We start from the raw sequence: 16,243 nt of genomic DNA on the forward strand, positions 1-16,243 counted from the left end.
CGAAGGCTTCTCAAGCTAGTGGTCACACTGAATTGAGGTCTGTGGTGTGCGTTGTTGGAGTTAGTTCTCTGAAAAACCCCAAACACTGGCTCAGAGGGTTGAACGCAACGTCAAGAACTCTCTCGAATCTCTTGTGACGCACGTGCCTTCCCAGATCCGGCCGCCCAGTGGCCAAGCTGGGGGAAGGGAGTCAGGGTCTAGCTCTTGCTGCTGCTTTCAGGGAGAAGGATCAGGGCGCGCTCCGGTGGGGAGCTGGGGAGGGGGACAAGGGTGACACGAGGCCTCATCTATTTAGGGCTGCTCCTGAGGGTAATATCAATTTTGCATTTTTAGCAATGACCTGAATTGTTTCATGTGCTCACTCCTTAGTCAATGGTTTTACCCTAAATGGGGCTGGTAAGACAATAAAAGAAAAATGGTTTCTATTGACAGTTCCTCTTGAGGTGCTGTGTCTGACACAGTGAAGGCCGCAGAAGCCTGACCGGCTGTGGCGACTGTCTTGTGGCGACTCTGTGGAAGGGGAGAAAGGCCCGGATGTAAACAGCCAGGAGTGCGGGCCATGGTGGGCTGATTACGCCTCTGACAGCGTTTTCCCCACATCAGTCTGTTCCGTTCCCACTTTCATAATTTCTTTCCCTTATCTATTCTCTTATTTAACACTAATGCTAAAAAAAAAAAAAAGAAAGCACGTTCCTTGATCTCTCAAATGAGAATTCATATTCATATCATTATAATTATTACATTACAATAGTGAAAGGAAGTCTGGTAGGTTTCTAATGCAAACTCAAGTCCGTCTTCAACTGTTACACTAATGTATGGGTCAGCGCCCATTGGGGTGCCCCTGACGGAGTCGCGTGTGTACCACTGGTGTGTACCACACTTCGGAACGTGTCAGGGAGGCTTTCCCAAGCAGATGAAATATTAGCAAGGCCTTGAAGGTTGAACTCTCTGAGCCAGTACAGGCCGCCTGTGGATAATCCTAGTGATTCTGTGCAAACACATGGAGTGTCTGAATACACAAGTAAGAGGTGATGTCGTGGCCCCTGGGGACTATGCATTTCTACTGATGTTTAGGTAGTTGGCAAAATAAACCTCATGAGATTAGATTTCTCCTTTGTTACTGCTTTGATTTTGTGCATTGAACTCCATGATTGCGAGGAAGTTGTTGGCTTCCTCTCTGCAGCTGTTTCTATGAGCATTAGAAGTCCTCCAAGCCCGGAGGACACGGGTGAGCAAGGCCTTTCGCTCCTTCCTTCCTTCATGTGTTCATTCCCTGCTACCTCCAATGCCTGGTCCGCAAGACTGGAGACTGGAAACGCATGCAGAATTACCATGTAAAGGGCAGAGTGTTTGAGGAATCACTCAGATGCCCTACATGTTGTCATTGTACAGGAAATGAAGGAGGTAACGCACTGTTCTCAAACGTGGTTGCACATTGAAAAAAACCTGAAGTGTTAAAAAAAAAAAATGCTGGTGCCTAGGTCTCACCCCAGAAATTCTGATCTGATAGGTAAAGGTTGGAAGCTGGACATCAGATGCTTTAGAACTCCTCCACGTGGTTCTCGTACACAGCTGTGTGCGAACCACGGGTACAACCACTAAAGGTCTTTTTTTAAAAGAGTAGCATAGGGGCACCTGGGTGGCTCAGTGGGTTAAAGCCTCTGCCTTCAGCTCAGGTCATGATCCCAGGGTCCTGGGATAGAGCCCTGCATTGGCCTCTCTGCTCAGTGGGGAGCCTGCTTCCTCCTCTCTCTCTGCCTGCCTCTCTGCCTACTTGTGATCTCTCTCTCTGTCAAATAAATAAATAAAATCTTTAAAATAAAATAAAATAAAAGAGTAGCACAGCCTAATCCAAAGGGCCTTTGTTCAAATGGTACTTGGTACCGTGTAAGAAATGGGCAGGGCAGGGTCCAAGCTGTTTGACATTCAGGTGTGGGTACAGCCCAGCCCTCCTAGAGGACTCCTGGGGAGCTTCCAGCCCTGCAGGGACTTCCCATTTCTTAGGTGGGGGACTCATTTCATGCTGCTTGTCTGCAAAGGAACTGGTTACTTTAACTTTTGAATTGACCGGGAGGTACCAAAATGCTCCCACATCAACCTTCTGGGCAGAACATCTATGGTTTGGGGTCAGTCTTGAGTACATCTTAGCTGTTGGGAAACCTCACTGAGCTTTCCAGTCAGGAACATGCAGAGTTACATTTCCTTTCCCCCAGGGGAATCAAAGGTAGGAGAGGAAATGCAGGGGCCCATTTTAAGAGAACATTAAAGGCCTTCAAGCTGTGAAGAGCTCCCTAGGAAGGATGCCTTCGAGATCAGTTCTTTTAAAAAAAAAAAAAAAAATGTTAATACCTTGGAGGATCACAACATTAAACCTGTTTGTCCTTTGGTGTATGTGACTTTAATCAGATTGCTTTCCTGATTAAGATCTAGAAGAGGTTTTAGGCAAGGCTTTTATTTTTTTTTTTTAAGCTTTGTTATTACGTATATGTGTTTTTCTTCAATGAAAAATGAGAGCAATTTCGCTGAGACCATCATTGTGCCCTACCGAATAGGCCGAGGTATATCTTTGTAGTAGGGCAAGCTTTCAAATGCACTTCTCATTTCATTGCGCATATGACTACGAAGGTGAGTTTTAGGTCTTTTCCTTCATTTTATCCCACTGCATTAAGAAATAAAGAGACAGATTTGAAGGCTAGCTTTTCTTCGTAAATGATGCTGTATGTGCTAGAACACTTGAATTCATGTTTCCTTGGTGGAGACACCTCTGTCCTACCCTGCCGTGGTATCTGTGTTCCACTGAGTCCTATCTGGGCAAACATCCGTCCGTAGTTTGGTGACTGTTTCTTCACCAGGTATATCCTTTTTGAAGTAATGGCAAACTAATGCCTTCATGGGTATCACTGTCCTATCATATCTGGAATAAATATACCAAATGGCCAGATGTTAATTCCCTTGTTTGCTTACCGCTGCAAAAAAGAAAGCACTGGGCTTACCAAGTGCTCCAACATGTCTTTAAGTGCATTAAAATGTCTCCTTTGAGGGCATTCTTCAGGAAAAGTAGGGTGCCTCTTTTTGCTTTTATCTCAAATAGACTCAGCCAAGTCCTCCCCAGGCTTCTGCCTGGTTGGTGTGCTGTAATTTCAAAGGTGATTCTGAAACCGATCTTGAAGGAAGCTGTAAGCATTGTGTGTGTGCATTCGTCGGTGCCTCCTGATGTTCACTTGTAGCCAAGACTTTTCCCTTTTTAGTCCCCAAAATGTCTGGTAAAATACCTTCACATTTATAATTATTTATGGAGTATGTATGCAGTATTAGTCACATATCACCCCCAAACGTGGTTGCTTAAACCAGCAAGGATTTATTTTTCTCGGAGGCATGGGGTAGGGATGGTGGCGCAGCATCATGGGGTGAGTCTAGCTTGGGGCTCTCAGAGGCCGCAGTCATCTCGGGTCTAGTCCGCGGGGAGATCTGCTCCCAAGTTCACACACTCACATGGCTGCTGGACGCCTTCAGAAGATCCTCTGAAAAGAGGACTCCCGTGGCTGTTGGTCTCAGAGCCTCATTAGCTATTGGCTGAAGTTATTGTTTCTTTGGGAATGTGTGGCTGTCCGTAAGACAACTCGCCACAGGGTAGAGAGAGGAGGGGGGAGGAAGGGAGAAAGGAAGAGGAGAGAGAAGCAGCAGGAGGGAGAAGGGAGGGAAAGAGGAGGAGAGAGTAAGGAGAAGGGAAAGAAAGAGAGGGAGGGGAATAGAGAGATCCACAAGGAGAGAAAAGGACAGGCTTTCTGTGATGGAATCTCAGGAGTACCAAGGTCATGTCACTTTTGCAGTCTTCCTTTTGTTAGAAGTGAACAGCCCACTTTCAAGGGGTCAGTCAGTGTTACACAGGAGCATAGATATCAGAAAAGATAAGTAGAGACTTTCCACAGCAACTGGGGTCTCCAAGCACCACCAAAAAAGTGACGGTCATTTGCAGATACGGTTCGGGATTTTCTGGCACAAGAGATACTGAGTTTCAGCTCTTTACAGCTCTATAGTAACAAAGGTCGTATATTAAGTATCTAAGTATATTTTACACATCCCAGATGGACAGCTGCTTAATAATGAAGCACTGATTGAATTTGGGGTAATACTGCCATCTTCTTCCCTGTCAAGTCCAATGAAGGGATTCTGAAGGACAGGGCCACCTTGGACACATGCCTCTCGGGTTATAGGTTCTGGATTTTACTATCTTACATCTTTTTAATAGTTTTGAGCATATGCTTCCTAGTTCCCATTTTTAAGCAACTATCCATCATCCGGATTGAAAACACAATTTTAAAAGTATTATGCCTCTGAAAAATAAATGAAAAGTGCCACTAAAACTTGCAAAACAAAACAGAGACATATTTTTTCAGCATTTCTGTGTTACTGAAAAATGCTCTATGGCAGGAAATAGAACCAAATATAGTTAAATGTTTGCCAACTGAATGTTTGATTGAACACAATTTTGTCAGGAACCTGAACTGATTTGTGAGTGCTGATGAATTTGAGTACAGTAAAAAAAAAGTAAAAAATGCATGTGGGCTTGACTTATAACTGGGAGAATGGATGACTTGAACCTTGTCAAAATTAAAACTTCGGCGCTGTGAAAGCTCCCATGAAGACAGTGAAAAGACAGGCTACAAAGTAGGAGGAAATATTTGCAAATCATGTATGTACAAAGGACTAGTATCAGGATGCCTGGTTGGCTCAGTGGGATAAAGCCTCTGCCTTCAGCTCAGGTCATGATCCCAGGGTCCTGGGATCGAGCCCCGCATCGGGCTCTCTGCTCAGTGCGGGGAGCCTGCTTCCCCCCACTGCCCCCCCAACCCTTGCCTGCCTCTCTGCCTACTTGTGATCTATGTCTGTCAAATCAATAAATTAAAAAATCTTAAAAAAAAAACCCCCCCAAAAACACAAAGGACTAGTATCTACACTACATAAAGAGTTCCGAAAACACAACGCACTGTATAGCAGAACAAAAACAACAGCACCAACCAGCCAAACCAAAACCAACAATTCAATTAGAAAACGGAAAAGTTCGGAGCAGACGTTGCACTCAAGAGGATAGGCAGATGGCACGTAAACCCATGAAAAGATGTTTCATATCAGTAGTCATTAGGGGAGTCCAACTTTAAAACCACAGTGCCGTATCACGGCCATACCAGGATGGCTGAGACAAAATGGGAGCACCAAATATTCCCGAGGATTCAGAGAACTCCGATCCCTCATTCATTGACGGCGAAAGTATAAGGTGGCTTCGCCCTCTGGAGAGCAGTCTGGCAGCTCCAGGTTTCACAGGACCTAGCGGTTGCATTCCTGGCCATTTATTCCAGAAACGAAAGAAAACTAGAAGAAGGAAGGAAGAAGAAGGAAAACCAACAGTCACACAAAGTGTATAATCATGATCATTCACAGAAGCCTTATTTTGTAGTAGCTAAAAACCAAAACAACCCAGGTTTTTTTTTAAACCAGGTGAATGGTTAACTGTGGTACATTGTACTATGGAATCCTACTCAGCAATTAAAAAAAAAAAAAAGAATGAATTGTGGCTGTGTGCAATGACCTGGTTCTATCTTCAGGAAATTATAATGAGTGAAGGAAGCCAATCCCCAAAGACTATGGACATTTTTTAAATGTCAGAATTTTAGAAATAGAGAATGGGCTCGTGGTTCCCAGGGCTTGAGAATAAGGTTGGGGGTAGTGAGGAGGGAGGTGAGCACGGTTATAAAAGAACAACATGAGGATTCCTTTTGGTGGTGGAAATGTGCTATATCTTGACTTTTTCAGTGTCAATGTTCTGGTTGTAATATTGTATGATATTTTTTTTTTTTTTTTATGAATGACAGCTTTATTTTTTACCCTTAAAGGCTGATAAAAAAACCATTGCTAATCCTATTAAACTCCAACATCTCAATTGGGAAGGATAACTATATTGACTCATTAAGTATCATTTAAGTTTTCTACAACACAACTTGGAAGCATCCAGCATGCATATGTAATTTCAGTACAATGGATTCAGGACCAAGTGTACATGTTACGGGCATCAGGGCTAGATTACTAGATTGCTCATTGTTTCCTCCTCCACCGCCTCCTTTCTCTCCTTTTTTTCTTCCTCTTTGTCTTTGTCCTCTTTGTCCTTGTCATCTTTATCTTCTTGGTCTCTGTCTCCCTCTCCCACCTCTGCTGCTGCTCCTCCTCCTCCTCCTTCCTTTTCTTTTCAATGCATGTGATGATTCATTGGCAATATTTGGTGATGGGCACCATCTTAGTCGTGCTCATGTTTTGGGCCCCAATTAATGATGGGTTAATCGTAACATTCTGAACTGTGATCTCATAGCACATGATGCTTTTACAGTTGGGGACTGTGACGTGAGCATCTGTACTGTAAACCTTTGCCCTGTGAGGGACATTGGAGGCCCTCCTTCAGTTGCCGCAGTTATGGTTTTGGGGTTGGTGTGCTAAGTGTGGGAGTACTTGGTCTGCTAGTAACTCAGCCAACACTTAACTGCAGAGCTGTTATTCTTCCCATAGAAGCAGATGCCTTTTTTGGGGTAAAGATTTAAGTCTATAATTTGGAGCAGTCAAGCAATATATATCAGGTATTAACCTAGGGCCTGAATATGGTTCGATTAATGGCAAAGGAGTTTGATTTCTTTTCCTTGCAATATCTAATAAAAAATCTCTTGGGGGAGGAGATTTAAAAGACTGATGAGCACGACCCTGGATTGCCAATCACATATCTTCGGCATCCACAGTGGCTTTCTTAGCATGGCTTGAATAAATTTTTGCATCATCTAGAATTGTGGTCACATATCAGAAAGCAGACTCCAACATCTGATTTATAACTCTCGGCTCCTGTTCTGTAATCCCTGTATCTTTCAGGATTTGTACCGTCGTCTGTGCCTCTTTTGGCATGCACTTGGGAGAAGCCATCTTGCCAGACTCCACGGTCAGACATTGCAGGCTCAACCACCCACATTAATGTATTTCAGTCCTGCTCTTGATGCAGGTCCTTTGCCTAGACTGGTTTTTCCAACCCCTGGTGTTCTTGGAAGCAGGATATTTGGAAGCAATATGATCCTCACCCTTGCATGATAGGGTTTTTTTTTTTGTTTGTTTTTTTTTTTTTTTTTTTTAAGATTTGTTTATTTTAGGGAGGAAGGGGAGGGGGAGGGAGTGACAGTGAGATCAAGCAAGCAAGTGAGCAGTGGGGAGGGGTTGAGAGGGAACGGGAGAACATCTTAAGCATATTCTGCACTCAGCCTGGAGCCTGACTTCCGGCTTGAACTCACGACCTGAGCCTAAACCAAGAGCCGGATGCTTAACAGACTGAGCCCCACCCAGTATGCCCCTTGTGCACAAAATTATCATTGGGGAAGCTGAGTAAAAGATACATAGCATCTGAGTGAAATAAGTCAATCAGCAAAAGATAATATCATATGATCTCTCCGATATGAGGAATTTGAGAGACAAGGCAGGGGTTGTAGGGGGTAGGGAAGGGAAAAATGAAACAAGATGGGATCGGGAGGGAGACAAACCATAAGAGACTCTTAATCTAATGAAACAAATGGAGGGTTGCTGGGGCATGGGGGTGGGGGTGTAGGGAGAGGGTGGCTGGGTTATGGACATTGGGGAGGGTATGTACTACGGTGAATGCTGTGAAACGTGTAAGCCTGATGATTCACAGACCTGTACCCCTGGGGCAAATAACACATTGTATGTTAATAAAAATAAAGATATATAGCAGCTATTATTTGTTAGAATTGGTATAAATCCATAATTATCTCAAAATAGTTTAATTAAAAAAATTAACACCGATGCTTAAAGTGGCAAGCTGGGTTCCTGGGGTCCTTCTGGGCAGGGATGAGCAGCCCCTTTCTGAGGTAGTGTGTGCTCTGCTCAAGGCTTCTTGTACTGCTGAGTTTTCTGATAATATCAAGCCACCAATTCTTCTGACTCCTCTCTACTCTCAAAATATTCTTTACTCCAAACTTTAATGGGAAAAAAAAAAATCAGATTCCCTGACAGAAGAGTCTTCTGGCTTTTGCACTGACTCATTCATTCAATAAATACTTATGAAGTGTTTACTGTGTGCCCAGGATCAAGGCAGGTGCTGTGAATAAGATACTGAAAAATATCAACGTGGCCTCTGCCCTGGTGATGCTTACATTGTAGTGGAGGAGGCCAGCGTGAATGGTCACACAAAATGTAACTGCCCTGAAGAAGCATGTCTGAGAGCTCCTGGGGAGGTCTGGAAATATGGTTTGAACTGAGCTGTGGAGAGTAAACTAGGTGGAGCAGGGAGAAGAGGAAAGAGTGTGGGCAAAGGTCCTGAGGTAGAAAGGCTCACAACACATTAGGAATATTTGAAAACAGACCTATGTGTCTGGAGCCTGAGCAGCAGGAGGGCCAGTGGCAGGAGATGAGGCTGAAGAGGCTGCGGGGCCCTGTCCCTCATGGTGCTTGAGGCCACGTAATAGAATATAGTTGTTACTTTAGGAAGATCAGGTTAAGACAGGACACAGGGTGGAGAATAGATCTGAAGAGGGAAGAAATAGAAGCAGGGTTAGAAAAGCTTATACATATCATGCAAATGGGTGATAGGAAGCTCTTCCCTTTTTGTTGATTGAAATCTAACAGCACGGCAAAGTACATTGGCTTTAATATATGAAAGGATGTTGGACTTGCTTTTGATTTTCATCCTAATTTGAGACTCTGGGATTTTTTTTTCCATACGCAGTCATATAGTCTATGAATAACGAGAGCATTATTACTTCCTTTCCAATCCTAATGTCTTTCATGTCTTTTTCTTACCCCATGGCCATGGCTCGAGCATCCAGTAAAACTGGGGAGATTTAGGGGAAAATATTTACTATTTACCATGGATTGTGATGTGAGACCATGTTTTGGATGCTTGTTATCAGATTAAGGAACTTCCCCTTCTCTTCTTAGCTTGTTGACAGTTTTATTGTGGATAGGGCACCTTGGTGGCTGAGCAGGTTAGGCAGCTGTCTTCCAGCCCAGGCCATGATCCTGGGGTGCTGGGATCGAGCCCCGCGTCAGGCTCCCTGCTCAGTGGAGAGCCTGCTTCTCCCTCTCCTTCTGCCTGCTGCTCTGCCTACTTTCGCTCTCTCCCTGTCTGTCAAATAAATAAATAATATCTTTAAAAAAAAAAAAAAGAAGTTTTATCGTGGATAGATTCCGACTTTCGTCAGATGCTTCCTTGGCATCTCTTGGGATTGTTGCATGATTTTTATCTCTCAGTCTGTTAATATGATGAGTTATACTGATTAATTTTCTAATATTAAACTGATCTTGTATTCCTGGAATGAACCCACTGTGGTCACGATCTATTACTCATTTTATGTATCCCTGGATTTGGTTTGCTAATATAATGTGTAGGCTTTTTATCTCTCTGTTCATGAGAGAGATTGGCCTGGAAGTTTCTTTTCTTATGATATCCTCGTAAGGTCTTGGCGTGACAGTTATCCTAGGCTTGTCAAATGAGCTGGGAAGTATTTCTTCTGCATTCTTTGAAAGAATTTGTGTAAAGGTGGTATTCCCCTGAAACCTTTTCTACATATAAAAATGCAAGCTTCTTTTAGAATTTTGTCCCTGGGAGGCGTTCTGTCTAGCAACTGTGTCACTTTGTCGATCACCTCAGAAGTTGCTCTGTATTTCTCTGGGTTAACCTCTGTCTGTGGTTAAGAAGCACATGACAGAGGTGTTAGAAACATCTAGAATAGTGCCTGATGGGATACCTAGTAAATATGCCCTCTTCTCCCCTTCCATATTCTCTCCTTGCCCCAGAAGTACTGAGGTCCCGTGGCCTGTGATGGGTGCCAGCTTGAAGCCCCTGCTCCGGTTCTCAGAGCCCAGTGTCCACCTGCTGGAGTCAGAGTTATGGCCTCTGGTCTGTGAGGCCTCAGTGGCTCATGGTCTACGAGACCTTTCCGTGTTCTTGTGTTCAGAGGCCTTTCCCAGAGCGCGGCTCTCTAGGCCTGCTAACAGCAGCTCTGTCTTCCTGCTGAATGCGGCAGAAGGCAGGGGCAGCCCAGGTGGGGCTGGCGGTGGGGGTGGGGAGGTTGGAAGAAGCCATGTTTTTCGGATCCCTTTTATAAAGGGGGCATTCACGTCTTAAACTCTCCCCCACGAACTGAGCAGCCTGTCCCGAGCCCCTTAATCCGCCTGGACGCCTTTTCCTGACACTTGAGAGCAGTCAAACCTTGTAGTCACTTTGGCTGTTTGAGCCGCTTAGAGCCCAGTACCTCCTCTCCCTGTTCCCACCCTGCACCTGACACTCAGGGGGATGCCGAGGAGAGAAATTGGCAAAATAACAATATCTCTAAAGCCCCGCCCCTTTCCTTTGCTCGCTCTCTCCTGTGGCTGGTAACATAACATAGTCCAGGGACCTGCCTGGACTCAGGTGGCCCTGAATTGCCTCTTTCTCTCCGCCCTCCCTCCCTCCCCACCACCCAGCTCCTCCTCTCCTCCAGCTCTTCTCAGACGTGTTCTGTGAAGACGGCCCCCGGCCCCTGTGTTTCCCCCTGGTGCTCGTGGAGGGTGCGTTGCCCATCCCGGTGGGAGATTGGCGGTTCCCGCATGCAGCTTCATGAACCGCAGGTAGCCTGGTGCTGCTCCGATGCCCAGAGCGGAGTTCGTGGGGGGCTTGAGAATGGCGGGATGATCCTTAACGGAGGGGGCTGTGGGCTGGGGAGAGGGACAAGTTGCGGGAGGCCCCAAGGCAGGGGAGAAGGGAATAGCTCACGTTTCACTGGGGGCCCGTCGTGTTACAGATATTTGCATTGGGTCTTCAACAGGACCCAGTGGGGCGGGATCCATTACCCTGGCTTTACACATGAAGAAACTGAGGTTCAAGGGAATTCATTGAATGGCCCAAAGTCATAAAAATAAGTGATGGAGGTTCTAAGTCACACTGTCTGTCTGCCTGCCTGGGGTATGGGAAAATGAATATGAATGTGCAAAAGGGTAGAGTCCAGAGTATGGGGCCTTGTGTGCAGAAGCCAGTGCAGTGCCCAGGGATGCTGGGCAGGATGCCTGAAACGGAAGCCATGTACGTGGACCAGGCAGGCGTTGTGGAGGTCAGGCAAAGACTGGGGCTCCACAGGTGTGCATGTGCCCAGGACTCACCTGGCTTATTGAATCTTAGTCTTATGTTGGTCCTGGTCCCAGTTCTGGTCCCTTTGCTGCCCCTTCGGTCCAATCAGAGACTGAGTCCTGGCCAATGTCCTAAACCTGTGTCTAGTCCTCTGTCTCTCCAGCCCCATGGCCATTATCTTGGTCCAGACATCATCATCTCCTTCTCAATGGTGGACATGGTGCCCCCTGACTCTGATGTCTCTCCTTCGGACCTGTTCTTCTCCCGGCACTCAGGAATCGTCCAGAAAGAACAGGCACATACATCACGTGACTCCTTACAAAGCCTCAGGCCGAACCCCTGGCTCCTCAGGAAGATTCTTCCCTCTCTGGTCCCTGTTGACCTCTCCAGTTGCCTTTGGGCCCTTTCCCCCTCCCCTGACCGTGTTCCAGCAGCCGGGCCATTCTCGTCTCCACGCAGGTGCCTCCTTCCCAGCTGCCAGTCAGGCCGTCTCCTTCTCTCACGACTTCATGATTTGATTTCTCCACCATGCCTTCCCTCATGCCCTCCATCTGATTGCCGCCTCCGAGTCCCTCCCTAGGGCTGTTTTGACTAATTACCACGGACTCAGTGGCTTAAAACATAAAAACTCATTACGTCCCGAACATGGAGGAGGTCAGAAGTCTACGGTGGGGCAGCGTGGCTGCATTTCTTCAGTTCTGGGGGAGGGTCTCTTCCCTTGCCTCCTGCAGTCTGTGGAGGCCGCTTGGATTCCTCGGGGTGGCCCCTTCCTCCGTGTTGGAAGCCAGCTGCGCAGCGTCTGCTGGCCCCTCTCTGTCTCTGACTCTTCTGCTTTCCTCAGTCACTTAGACGGAGCCTGCTGAGTCCACTGGGTCCTCCTCCCCAGGCCAGGACACTCTCCCCACTCATGCCTTCATCCTATCTTCGGAGTCACGTTTGCCACGGAAAGTTCTGGGGATGAGGGCACGGACATCTCTCGAGGGCCACCGTTCGTTCTGCGTACCACACTCTTCTGGGTGTCCCCCAGACCCTGGCCTGCCACTGTCCGGCCTTCCTCACCGTATTCTGCAGCTTAGCCATCCCTGCCCCTGTTTCACTCCCCAGCCTCCTAGGTTCGTCTGAGGTGGAGACGATGCTTTGCTTTGACTTCCTGTCTTCAGAACACAGATCTAGCCGCTGGTACTTGTTCATTGAACAGAACACCTCTCTCCCTGGCTCTCGTCTGCCAGGCTTGCTCTCCAGCTGGCCCCGGTGTTGAGAACCCTGGGGGCAGTTCCACACATCCTTCAGACCTGAGGACCAGAGCAAGCTGTCCCCATACCCCAGCGCCGCCGGGTCCTAGCTGCATGACCTGGGACAGGATTCTCAGCCTCTGGGCCTCCGTTTCGTCACCCGCAAGGTGGAGAGAATTATAAGATCTTCTGTCAGTCGGGATCTAGGAAGGAAACCGCAGACCGTAGTGGGTACTTCAGACAAAGAGGTGTTTAATTTTTTAAAAGATTTTATTTATTTATTTCACGGAAAGTGTGTGAGAGAGAACACAACTAGGGGGAGTGGCAGGCAGAGGGAGAAGCAGGCTCACTACTGAGCCGAGAGCCCGACGTGGGGCTCGATCTCAGGACCCCGGGATCATGACCTGAGCCAAAGACAGACGCTTAACCGACTGAGCCACCCAGGCGCCCCAGACAGAGAGTTCCACAAGTGTTGGGAGGATGACAGAGCTAACGTAGGACACTGAGGCGGCCAGGAATTGCAGGAAGCATCTCTCACACGCGGCGCTGTGGTCACACAAAGGGATGGGCGTGTGGAGGAGGGGCCCTGCTGGGCGATACGGAGCAGTACCCTGTAGAAGGTACTGCTTCGAAAGGGGCCGATGGGAGATGTCCATGCATCTCCTTCCCTCTTCCGCATTGCTGGTCTCTGCAGGGAGCCTCTGTAGCTCGGACTGAGCCAAGGCCATCAAGGGAATCCCTAGTGCAGTGTGTAGAATCTCTGCCCTGGCATCACAGAGCCGCTTCTCACACCGTGGCCTTAGAGCCGAAGGACCGGAGGTGAATAACTAGCACATTCCTTTGGGATGTGGTCTCCCTCACCTGTAAAATGGATACAGTGATAGCACTTACCTCAGGGTGTGCCAGGAGGAATCAGTGAGCCCCCACGCATAAATCCCGGACTAGAGCCCACACATGGTGCTGGGAGATGTGTGACAGACAGGACGTCTCTGGAATCAGAACTCCAAACTGGCCAAGGCCTGATTTCCTTCCACCCAATTCTCCAGAGCCTACCTGCTGGGCAGGGGTGGGGCAGGGGAGGCAGACCGGGCCTGTTCACGGACCTGGACTGTTCCAGGATGAGATACTTCTACAGTGTGGCCTCTGATTCCGAAGACTTGGGACGCTGGCTCTCCAAGGCCACCCCCCCGACGGGGGGAGGGGGAGATAGACTCCTGATTCATACTTTCTTAGGACCCTTGGTTAGCTGGCCAGGAAAGAACGGCTCTTCTAGAATGATTACTCTGTTCTTAATTTTGGGAAGTGGCCCAAAGAAGAGTGATCTCAAAAATATCGAGGCGCTGGGGGAAAAAGAGGAGTCAGGAGCAGACAGAGTGTTACAGATCATGAAATCCCGCCTGGTGCTGAGTCGTTACTGAATTAAGCATTTTTTTTAAATGACTTCATTGGTTGCAACACGACTGTGTTAAGTAGACCGAGGCTGAGCTCTTAAATGTATCTGCTTGTGGAAATGTTGGCAGGAGTATACTCTGACATTACTGGGGCCCCTCTTTATCCTGACATGGGAAAGGGAGCGCATTTAATAGAATCTTTGTGTCTCTCTATGGGTAGGGGGGAGTGCAAAACGAGGGCACTCGTTTCCCACTAGCTGCTGGTTGGGAGGTCGGAGATGGTAGTCTGCGCAGGGCACTTAGGATGTGCTGGGTCTGCTCTGGGATTCCCGACTCTAGTACCTCATGGGATCCTCTTGGCAAACCTTCCCGCGGGTGTGGCGGTTATCACTGTGTCTCGATCTCTAATGGGGTGATCGTCCCCATTTTACAGATGAGGAAACTGAATCACAGAGAAGTTAAATAACTTGCCCTGGCTTTCCTGATCTCTTACCTTGGGCTTCTCCACAAACGGGCCCTGAGATAATGGTTTGCAAGTCCTTTATCCGGAAATCGAAGAGAACAGCGGTAAAGGGGCGGGGCAGTGAGGCAGGAAAGGAAGAGACTGGCTTCTCCCGGAGGGTGCATGAGTGAGCGGGTCCTTCTGGGCAGCCTCTGATGCTCAGGTCCGCTAGAGATCCTGTAAAAGACTCAGTAAAGCGGGCCCGTTGTCCCACCAAGGGTCAGGGAAACTGGGCTATTGTCTGTCCGCTAGCTCCTGTTCCCTATTGGGAAAGAGTGGTTGCAGGGAGTGGTAATACCCTGGCATGCTCAGTCTGCCCCACAGTGGGTCCAGCAAACCCTGGAAGCTGGAGGAAGCTTCTAGGCTGGGGCATGTTGATGCTGGGGTTAGGAAGTCACTGGTGCATGGCAGTATTAGCCACTGAAGCTACACGTGACCCCGAGTTAAGTCAGGAGAACATGGCCTGGGTGCCCCCACAATCTGCTGCAGATGGGGTAGAGAAGGTAGCTCAGCCATAGGGAGAAGTTGCTTAGAATCCTCAGAAGTAGAAATGTTTATGCCAGAAAAGGGAAGAATAAATGCTCATAGGTGGTCCATGTCCTCAGATCCCACACTGGGGAGGGAAAAACTGCCGGGATGCTCTGACTCCACGATCCAGCTCACCCTAGAGCAGGCCCCGTGATGGGGCCTGGGGATCCAAGCCCACATAGCTTGGTGTTTGCTCTCGAGAAAGATCTACCAGCAAGTCGTCTCCATGTGCTGTACAAGTTCTGGGATGAACTTGTGCTCAGGGAGCCCTGAAGGGCCTGTCCACTCCAGAGGATGCTGTTGGTGTGCCCAATGCATGTCTCCCTCCCCTGCCTGGTGCACCCAGCCCCTGGCTGCCAGGAGTGTGGCTGCCGACGGCTCCCACCTGCCCCCTCTACTAGCTTGAATATCGATTGTTCCCCTGCGAATTCAGGTTCTTCCTAGAGCCTCAGAACGTGACCATGTTTGGAAATGAGGGTCTTTGCAGATGTAATTTATTCAGTTAAAGTGAGGTCATGCTGGGGAAGGGTAGGAGCTCATCCAGTGTGATTGGTGTCCTTATCACAAGAGGGAAATGTGCACAAAGAGACACAGACACACAGGGGAGAAGCCACGTGAAGACAGAGGCGTGACACATCTGTAATCCAGGGAAGATGAACGTCTGCTGGCAAGCACCAGAAGGTAGAAGAAGAAGGAAGGACTCTTTCCTGGAGGCTTCGGAGGAAGCATGTCCCTGTTGGCACCTTGAGTTCAGACTTCTCACTTCTAGAATGGTGGGGTAATAGAATTCTGGTGCTTTAAGCCACCCAGTTTGTAGTACATGGTTATAGAAGCCCTAGGAATCTACTACAGTCTTCCTGGGGTAAGTGTCCTCAGCCACATGGAGACTGCTTGGCTGAGGGGCTGGGCCCACACCCTAGAGTAGCCTAGAGCCAGTTAATGACACAAGTGTGCAAATGGCTGACCTCCTCTCCATGGGGGACAAGGGAGTTGGTGCATTGTGTGCTCCAGAGCTCCCCTGGCTGGGGTCAGGCTGCTGGAGTCTGCCACTTGAACCACACCCACGTTTGGCTTCCTGACCTTTCCCCTACCATTCCTCCTTCTCGAAATTCCTCCAGTCAAGCCCTTGCACAGAATGCTTGTCTCAAGCTCATTTGTCAGGACTCTGGGCTAAGACCCAGCCTTGGTGTCAGAGCCGGAAGGGCATCCCAGAGAAGAGCTGACCCTTGAAGGACAAGAAAAAGCGAGGCTCCTGGCGAAAGGGAGGAGTGAGAGACTCTTCCAGAGAAGTTCGGTGTGTCTGTCAGATCCTTTCAGGAGCTCAGTTCCTCCGTCCCCGAGTCACGATTTTGATTCATCCCAAGGTGGATGTCGGTCTTCGAGTGATTTTTTTTTTTCTCCAAGGAAGGGCAAGTAGACATTGTATTTCCTGCAGGTTTCAGAGTCT

The 16,243-nt window shown here is 48.1% G+C and overlaps 1 protein-coding gene and 1 pseudogene across 12 annotated transcripts in view; one reads left to right on the forward strand and one right to left on the reverse strand.

Annotated features, from left to right (window-relative positions):
* Positions 1-16,243, forward strand: part of PTPRT (protein tyrosine phosphatase receptor type T) — a 1,056,651-nt gene that overhangs the window by 429,194 nt on the left and 611,214 nt on the right. The window lies entirely within an intron of this gene.
* On the reverse strand, positions 6,259-12,223 carry LOC123392625 (annotated as a pseudogene).

This window comes from Mustela putorius, unplaced genomic scaffold (genome assembly GCF_011764305.1).
Source record: "Mustela putorius furo isolate JIRA1106 unplaced genomic scaffold, ASM1176430v1.1 tig00000592_pilon_pilon_pilon, whole genome shotgun sequence".
Taxonomy (NCBI): Eukaryota; Metazoa; Chordata; class Mammalia; order Carnivora; family Mustelidae; genus Mustela; species Mustela putorius.